General features: G+C 46.6%; 1 long non-coding RNA gene across 1 annotated transcript in view; it reads right to left on the bottom strand.

Moving 5' to 3' along the window:
- Positions 1–1,667: 1,667 nt before the first annotated feature.
- Positions 1,668–9,373, bottom strand: part of LOC109302187 — a 19,375-nt gene continuing 11,669 nt past the window's right edge. Inside the window, exons 2-3 of the long non-coding RNA XR_002098724.1 lie at positions 3,780–3,783; positions 1,668–1,679 (exon numbers count right to left, since the gene is read on the bottom strand). This is a non-coding gene — a long non-coding RNA (uncharacterized LOC109302187). The remainder of the gene's footprint in view (positions 1,680–3,779; positions 3,784–9,373) is intronic.

The raw sequence follows: 9,373 nt of genomic DNA, 5'->3' as shown, positions 1-9,373 counted from the left end.
CCCAGAGTGTAACGCTTCACTAGGACAAGGCTTGTGCTCCCCAAGACACCATCCTCCCTTCGGTCCAGCAGCAGGGACATGACCAGATTCTGACCAGCATGTCCCCCTGAAGTGAAGGCAGAGGGGGGTTATTTTCCCTTCTGTTCCCTCTCCGCCTGGAGGACTCCAGCCAGGGTCTGCCTGGCTGGGTGTGAGTGGCGGAGGCTGGGGCTGGTAGGCCCCAGCTGTGGTCCCCCAGTGGGAGAGGGGACAGAGGGGTGAATAAACCCCCTCCCTGGCTCCTTTGCCTCAGGGGACCATGCCAGGCTAGTGTCTGGCCATGCCTGTGCCCCTACTGCTGGGAGGGGGGGAATGCCTGATGGACTGCTTTGCCCCAGCCAGGCAGACCCCAGCTGGGGTTCCTGCTGGTGGGCCAGGGAAGGAGAATAAAACCCCTCACCAGTCCAGCAGTGGGGGAGTGGCTAGATGCCAGTTGGCATGCCCCCCTGAGCTGAAGGGGGCAGGGAGGGGGTTTATTTCCCCCCTCCATCCCCTCTCCCATGGGGAGACGGCAGCCAGAGTCTGCCAGCCCCAGCTGCTGTATCCACTGCTTGCCCCTGGCTATGCAGACCCTGGCTGGGTCCCCCAGGGTGAGAGGGGACAGAGAGGAGAATAAACCCCCCTCTGCCCCCTTTGCCTCAGGGGGCCATGCTGACTGGTGTCTGGCCATGCTCCCGCCCCACCGCTGGAGCAAAGAGAGGTGGGGGGGGACCCTGACGGGGCAGCAGCCTCTCATAGTGTCTTGGGGAGCACAAGCAGGGAGGGGATTATTGTTTCCCTCTCCCCACAGTAACCCCAGCTGGGGTTCCTCTCGCCAGGGGTGAGCGGTAGAGGTGGCAGTTAGGGCTGACTGTGTTCTCCTGGTGGGAGAGGGGTTGGAGGGAAGAATAAACCCCCACCCTGCCCCTTTCACCTTAAGGGCACTATGCCCGGACGGCATCTGTTTGCACCCTGGGTGGCAGTGGTGGGGAAGCCATAGGCACAACATGGCCCTGTGTACTAAGCGTGGGGCACTACCCCCACAGCTTTGCCACTGCTGTCTGCCCATTCAGTGGCAAAATGCAATTTGGCAGCATGGGCAGCATGTACCACTACAGCCAGGACAGGCCCCCCTAATGTCAATGGCAGGAGCAGGGAAGCTGCAGGGGTAGCACCCTGTGCTTGCTACATGGGACTGTGCTGCGCTGCCACCACTGTGTAGGGGAACAGTGAGCAGGGCACATCTAGCTCGATGCCTGGCAGGTGTAGCTAATAGGACTCAGAGCTGAGGGAGCAAGCGTGCATCATGCATGCTGGCTCTGGCTAGGGCCCTGCTCTCCAGTAGGTAGAAGGGGCTGTTTGGCAGGAACTGTTGCCCTAGCTGCATACTCATTTGGCTCTGTCCCAGGCTAGCTCTGTGCTGGGAGGATGGTGGGGGAACTAAACCCCACACTGTCCCCATTTACTTGAGGCTGCACCCCCCTGCCACTGGAGCAGCAAGGCGGGGGAATGCCTGACAGGGGCTGCTACGCCCCGGCCAAGCAGACCCTTTCTGGTGTCCCCTGAGGGGAGAGAAGGGGGAATAAACCCCTTCCCTGCCCCTGTTGCCTCAGGGGGCCATGCAGGGCAGCGTCTGGCCCCCTCTGCTTCCCCCTCCTGCTCTAACTAGAGAGCAGAGGGGTGAGGCTACCCCTGCTCTCCTGCAGAAAGCACAGCCCAGTCTAGGGCTGCAGAGCATGCTGGGATGCTGGAGGACTCTGATTTAACTTAAACCTGGAAGGGGGTCTGGGACAGAAGTTCCATAAACCATGTTGATCCAAATCAGTTCAATCTGATACTACATTCAACCAGGTTTATCTTAAACTGGTTTTGTCTACTTTGAAACTGGCTTATGTGCACTGAACTTTTGTTCTGTTACAGGTTTAAACCAGTTTCTGATCACTTACGTGTAACTTTTGTCCCTAGGCTCTGTTAGCTATGTATGATGTGATTTAGTCTTTCAGGCATTATGATTGTGGTGCACATTGCAATTTCCATCTTGTGTTTCATATTCTATATTCAGGGTGATGGGTAATGCTATCTATCTCAGCTTTGAAAATCTGTCAGGAAAACTTACTGGCACAGGCATGAGATTTACTTCACCAGGATGACTTGAGATAATGAACATTGTAGTGACATTTTACTTGGTTAGAATAAAAAATAAACAAGACACTGGCCTGTAGTCAAGTGAGTGGTTAGACTTCTTTTGCCAAGATGATGAACCTAATTTTCCTCTCTGTGCCCTTATGTGAATTCATACAAAGGTTCAGGGAAAATAACATGTAAAATCCAGCTGAGACTGAAGCCCTATCAAAGAGCAGGAAACAAGATGGAATGAGTTATAGGAGGGTTTCGGTTTTTTGTGTGTGGGTTTTTTTTGTTTTTTTGGTTTGGGGGTTTTCTTTTGCAGGGTGTTCTGCAGTCTCAAATCCATTTGCAGGTCATTTGACTCAATGACTCTGAATCAATGGATGTTCAATAATTTTAGCTTAAACAATGGTTGATTAGCTCTGCAGACAGTCTTGCTGAACTTGACCTTAGTCACACGTGCCTATTTCAGCCAATCAGATTGTGATTGACCATGTGAGACTATAATAAATATATTTAATCACATATTTAATTAACTTCAGAGCCTGTCTTTAACCCCTAAGTCCTTCAGTGCGTTTCCATAATATAAACATATGTAGATTCCCAGGAGTAATACAACTCAGTTGTAGGCAGGTCCATTTGACCTAGAATCCAGAGTTGTTGCTCATATTTGCTGAATGATATATTGTCAGTTAGGTGATGTTATTTTTAAGAGACATAAAAAGAGAAACCTTACTTTTATACTTGAGATAAGATAATTTAAAGCACAGAAAAACATAACATAATGTATTTAAGATTTTAGCTATCCATTTCTCTTGTATTCTTGATGTTGAACCAGTAAAATTCAAATTTGCAAGGATTTCTCAATGATCATAAGAACCAAACTTTTTTTCTTTAAATTAGGGCTGAGGTTCTTAGTTAATCACTTTACTTCAAACACTGGAGTTTTAAACAAACCCCCTTAAAATCCCCAAATTTGCAATAAAATCATGAGTTCTCATAATTGAAAAGATACTTGCATTTTAAAGGGCTTAAAGCTCAATTGTAAAAATGTGCTCTTAGCTGCAACCTAGATCAATTTTTAATTGTTATAAAAAAGCAGTTTAGAACATTATCTCCATGTTTATTTTGATGTTCATGGCAGGAGTCACTGTGCTCTGAAGTCAGGAATTTTTTGTTCATGAATTGTTGTTCACTGTTCTGTTCAGGTTTCCATTGCACTGCTTACTCAACACATTTCATCTCTGGCCTACAAGGACCACCTCTGATATCAAAAGTCGGGGGTGGTGGTGTTTATTGAGACTTTGGCTTGATTTTGGCTTTTCTAATGGGATAGGCAGCAGATTGTGATTGCTGTCTTTTATGAGAACACCTGCTAGGAATTGGACATAAGCCAGGGATGGGCAAAATAAGGCCTGTGGGCTGGATCTGGCCTGCCAAGTGATTCTGTTTGGCCCATGGTAGGTCTCTCAACCCCACCTGGCCCAGGTGCGGTAAGCAGCCTGGGCCATGGCACTTGCAGCTGGTCCTCTTCTCCCAGGGGCTGGCCACTGCTTGCGGAGCCAGAGCCCATTGCAGGGACATGCAGGGGAGTGGATTGCGGCTCTGCCCTGGATCCTACCCTGCGCTGTCACCACCCTGTGATCTTGGCTCCAGCCCTGGCCTTGCCTGCCTGTCTTGCTCCCCATCTGGCCAAGCATACCTTGACTGATGGGGTCCCAGGCTGGCCTCTATGGAGACCCCATTCACTTGCCCGCTCGCTCTGTCTGGCACCCTTGGTGGCGAATGAGGGCTGGATGGGGCTGGGGCTGGATAGGATCAACTGGCAGCTCCCTGTCCCCCCTCTGCCCTCCACTACATGGTATAAACTGCCATGGTGGGGGACCGAGGCCAGGCCGCCCCCAGCCTTCTACAAGTGGCCAAAATGTAAGTGGCCCTCCAGCCCAAATAACTGTCTGCCACTGACATAGATTATGCAGACTCAGGTCACAAGCCTTTGGTCAGATGACAATGACTTTCAGCATTGAAAATGTTGAGCTGTATTTCTGCCACCATCCCTAGAGGATTGGAATGGACATACATCCTCAAACCCTGTCTTTTTTCACTTAGTTTGAAGCTGGCATTTGTTTTGACAACACAGAACAGCGATCAAATGTTGCCCATGTCTACCGGGATGATAAGGCAAGAAGCAGTCAGCTTTGTTGGCAGCAAAGGAGAATTAGGTCAGACATCAGGAAAAGCTTTCTAACTATAGCCAAGCCTTGGAACAGACTTCCTAGGGCAGTTGTGGAATCCTTGTTGAGTCTTATTAAAAATCAGTGCGGTGGACATCTGTTGGGGGTGTTCTAGGTATGCTTGGTCTTTGGGATCTTACCACTTCTTGGAGGAGGTGGGAGCACTGGATTGGCATTTCTCAAAATGTGCCATGTGTGAACTGGTAAGGGCAGATAGGGGAGGTAGGGATATCTGCCAACCCTCCCGCTACCAGATGCTCGTAGGTCAACAGGGAGCATCACACTGTGATACCTCCTGAATGGGAAGCAGTATTGCCACCCTTAGAATGGTACTGCTGGTGGGCTAATTAGCTCTGCTAAGAGGCAGAGCTAAAAAGCATAGTGCCTGTTTCTAGTTCAGGATATATAGTGGCTGCAGAGGTAAACTGAGTAACTTCAAGCTGCTTCCTTGTGCGGACATAGTCCTGCACAGGAGTGGTTCTAGGATTTTGAAAAGGCGGGGGTGCAGAGTGGCTGAGGCCGTAGCTCTTGGCAGTGGGAGCTCACTGTGACTCTAATTGAAATGGGTGGGGGTGCAATCAGACCACTGCACTTCCTTTCAGATCCTCCCCTGGTTCTGAACTATGGTAACTCCACTATGCTGCTGGTTCTGGCTAATTACTTCTCATTCCAGCTGTATTAATTCGAGTTTCCAAAGTAATGCGGATCTCTTTACAGTTGCTAAGGTGGGCTGCAAGATCCAAAATATTGTAAACCACTGTAGTAGACAACTTCTTGAAGTCCCTTCCACTCCTGAATAAGTACCTTTTGAAGAATGCATATTCAGCAAAATACAGAGAAATGGGAGAAGAAACCCTTATATGAAAATAAGAATAATTTCAAAAATCAGAAACCAAAGCATCTGTTGATTTGCAGAAATAACCCAACAGTTTTTCCTCAGGTGTGTCTTTTCCCAAGATTGGGGTTTACTTTAATGCTCTGTGTCTGCCAATTGAGAATCCAAAGTGGTGTGAAGTCTGGCATCTTAAACTCTTAGGCTGATGAATTTACTGAGTTTAGCTTTTGAATAGCTGGCTTTTGCCACATTGCATTGTGCATTCTGGCATGTGCATTCACTAGGTGCTGTGCAAATGATATCTGTATTGCAATTTAAGGAGCACTAATTCTAGACGGTTTTGACCTGTTTCCAGTTACTATGTATGTCATCATATAGTGTAAATCCCAGCACTAATAATGGCACTTTAATTTCTCAGCAGAGCAATTATACTGTTCATTGATTTTTACTGCAAACTGCTCTTAGTACCGTGTAACCTTTTAAGTGTCTCATCTTTAGGAATTTCATTGTTGTTCTCTGTATCTGCAGCAATTATAACAGTCATCTGTTATCCAGGCAGCTGTCATGTCTACTTAAAAACTGTAGAGTAAAATTATAAGTTAAAGGAAGGGTTACTTTTTTGCTTTTTTATTAGTGTTGTTTGAATTATTTAACATCTGGGGGTATTGGACACATCAGCCAGGCAGCCATACAGTCCTTCAGTATAGTATGAGAGGGTGTTCTTAACCATGTAGTTTGTTTTACATAGTATTTATTCTGTTTTTGTTCTGAAATGGACTGATGGAATTGGCAGGAGCTACTCTATGGGCGCATCTACATGTGAAATTAATTTGATGCAATAAACTCCTAGAGTTTAGTGGTGCAGTTCACACTGGAGTTTATTGCTCCCAGATGTAGTTCACAGAGGAGTTTATTCCTCCTGGATATAACGTTTACACATGTGCCTACTGCAGCATTTTGAGTCCAGGCAGTGCAGCCCCAGGTGGCAGGGGAATCGGGGGGTTAAGCCTGCCATTACAGGGCTGGTTCTGCCTGGCTCAGTATGCTGTGGAGTGGCTGGCTGGGACACAAGGGTGCTACGGTGTGGGGATAGCCAGCAGGCAGCCCTGCACTGTAATACCCCCATGCCCCAGCTAGCGTTGGTCACCAACTACACGTGTGTGCCAGAGTAAATAACTCTACCATAGAATGGTACTTGTGTTGGGCAGTACAAGCCTATGCCGGAGTTAATTAGCTTACTCCGTCTTAATAGCAATGCATGTGTAGACCAGTGTTTCCCAACCTTTTTCTCCCCACAGCACACTTACCTAAATAAAAAAGCACTGTGGCACACCAGATGCAGGGTAGTGTGTGGCCAGCCGGATGCCAATGGGGATGGGTGGTGAGCGGCCAGCTGGACGGCATTTTGGGCTGGAGCCGTGCCCCCTGTCTGGCTGGAGCCATGCTCTCTGTCTGTTTGTGTCCACAGCAGCAGGCGGGGCATGGCTCTAGCCCAAAATGCCACAGCACACCAGTTAGGAAACGCTGGTGTGGACAGTGATGCTTTACTGCAGTGCTAATTAGGCAACTCGGCAGGAAGTATCTCATGCAGATGCACCCTGTAAGGTCAGAGAGATGAGCCAGCCTGCAGCACTTATGGAACAAGGCACACAGGAGCCTGCACAAAAAGAGCAAAGAGGAGGTCTGAACTGCCAATGATAGAGGCAATTGTAATAAAGAAGCTTCTGCCTACAATTAAGGGATCTGGGTTTTCAGGCTTGTCTGTCTGTTGTTAGACCCCTTCACAGGACTTTTTTTTCCCCCCAAAGGACGTGATCCTTGGCAAGTCTCATTTGTCTTCAGCAGGAGTTGGGGATGATTTGAAAATCACTCCCTTTTTCTTACATGCCTAACATATATGAGTTTGGAAATGCTGACAATTCTGGTACCATCCTTGGCCAACATCCTGATGCTTGCATGTGCCCTGGGTCTGTTGCTTGTGATGCTACCAGTGGGTGCTGCTGTTATGTTGGATTTTTTTCTTCTATATTATCGCACTAAGCCTGGACCTTAATGTGATGGCATAATAGCTGGAGAAAAGATGAGTTGAAGCTCTGCTTACAGAGATTTATTTAGGGCTATTTAGTAGGATAGTTTTGAGAAAGAACTTAGATTTTAAATTTCTCTTTTGTATATAATGAAAAAATCTCCCAGGCTAATAAGTAATACATTCTGTTTACTGTTTCATCCTGTTGCATTATGGGGAGATTATCAGCTTAAACTAGTTAGCTTTCTTTAAAAGTAGTTTCAAGTCGTTTTCATGCTGTTCTTTTTTCCTGGCAGAGTAACTCAAGAGCACAGGTTTCTGGCAGTGGAAATTCTGCCCGGAGGTGAGATTGCTAAGGGGCATGGTATTCCTAGGGCTCACTCCGCCATATATAGATATGCAAGGTATAGATGTACTGATAGATATACTGGTATAGATATACAAGGTATTCCTAGGGCTCGCTCCACTGTCTGTAGATATACTGAGGGCCGGACACAGGCATGGGCAAACCAGGCAGCCACCTGGGGCCTGGACAGAAAGGGAGCCTGAAAATGGTAATTTTAAAATTATTATTATGGTTATCTCTGGTGAAGGGGGGGTCCGATACTAAAAGTTTGTCCAGGGCTGCCAGGAGTCTAGGTATGGTGCTGGCTCTACTAAACCTTTAGCCCTTTCTTTAATTATTTTACCTGGAAGGTGAGCTGCCTTCACAACAGATCAGAGAACTATCGATGAAGAGGGTGAGCTCCCTTTGAAGGTTTCAAGCTCTCCCACATTGGCCTGACTTATCTTGGTGGATGTTCTGCCATTCATTTCAGCGGGAGAAAGCTAAAGCCCTGGTAGGCTGTCTAGTGCTATATTCATCATCCTGTGGCCCAAGGTTTTAAATGTATTCCCTAATCCAGGTAATACAATCTATGCAAATACTTATTGTTGTGACCCTGGGCTAACTGCATGTGGGAGATGTCAATATATTTCTGCTTGGCTGATCCCTTTCTCTAACAAGGAAAATGACTTCACTGTGTATTAAAATCCAGGTGAACTGGTTTTCAAAGAAAAGTTCTGGGAGAAACGTAAGAAATTCCTTTCCCTTTGAATGCTGTTTTTGGTTTGGTTTTATATTTATTTTGTGTTCTCCACAGTGTGGTGCCAAGGTGCTGTCCAAAGCCAAAAACTATCAGCTAGCTCACAGAAAATAATTGGTTTTCACTGTAAGGAAATATATATATATATATTTATTGTCACATAAACCTGCATAGAGTCATTTCTAGGCAGTCCTCCCAAACATATATAAGATTACAAGTCCAACTTCAAGGTATGGAAGCCAATCAAATTCAAAGGTAATGCTAGCACCATTGCCTCTTGTGCTCATATTGTTATGAAAATAAAAAGATCTTGTATTATGGCCAAAGAACAGAGATTCATCTATGACACTGAATCTCCTGGCTTTGTTAGTTTAAACGAGGCTGCTTATCTACATGGTTTTAAATGTGTCTGGATGTCTTGTTATTTAATTACATCAAAGAAAACGAACTGATGCTGCCTGATATGAGGTGTGCTTGGAAGCAAACAGCACAACACAGTGGGGTAGGTTGGGGCAGGTTTGCCGGCCATTATTGTGGAAAGAAATCATTTTGTTTTCGTAGCACATAGCGCTGAGCTTGTTTTGTGTCTGAATCTCTCCCTGTAGCTGTAGTCTGCTTCCCCCTGGAGGAGTGTGTGGACCCAGCTCACTGATATTTTTTTTTTTTTGTTCCTGGTGGCTCTGCCTGCCTGCTTGCCTCCTGCGCATCAAGTACTTACCTGATGTACACTGGATCTGACACAGTGTCCAAACAAAGATAGTTTTGCTGTTGACTTGAACTTGAGTTGTGCACCCCTAGTGTAAAAGGTGGCAACCCTACCCGCACCAGATCAGACATCTATCATATCATGGCCTTATATACACAGCCCTTCTTCCAACATATGGCACACATTAGTCTGTAAATATAAAATCCCCTGGAAAATTGAGTGTTGGGGTACTTATTCAAATTTTCAGAAGTTAGGGGGTGCTTACTACTTAAAAGGTTGAGAAACACTGCCCTAGAGTTTAAAAAAAAAAGGCACAGTGGATAGGCAAGGATGAGGGAGTTT

This window comes from Gavialis gangeticus, unplaced genomic scaffold (genome assembly GCF_001723915.1).
Source record: "Gavialis gangeticus isolate Ggan-Ray unplaced genomic scaffold, GavGan_comp1, whole genome shotgun sequence".
In the NCBI taxonomy this organism is placed as follows: domain Eukaryota; kingdom Metazoa; phylum Chordata; order Crocodylia; family Gavialidae; genus Gavialis; species Gavialis gangeticus.
The sequence above is the reverse complement of the archived record's forward strand: the minus strand, read 5'-3'. Positions and strand labels throughout refer to the sequence as shown.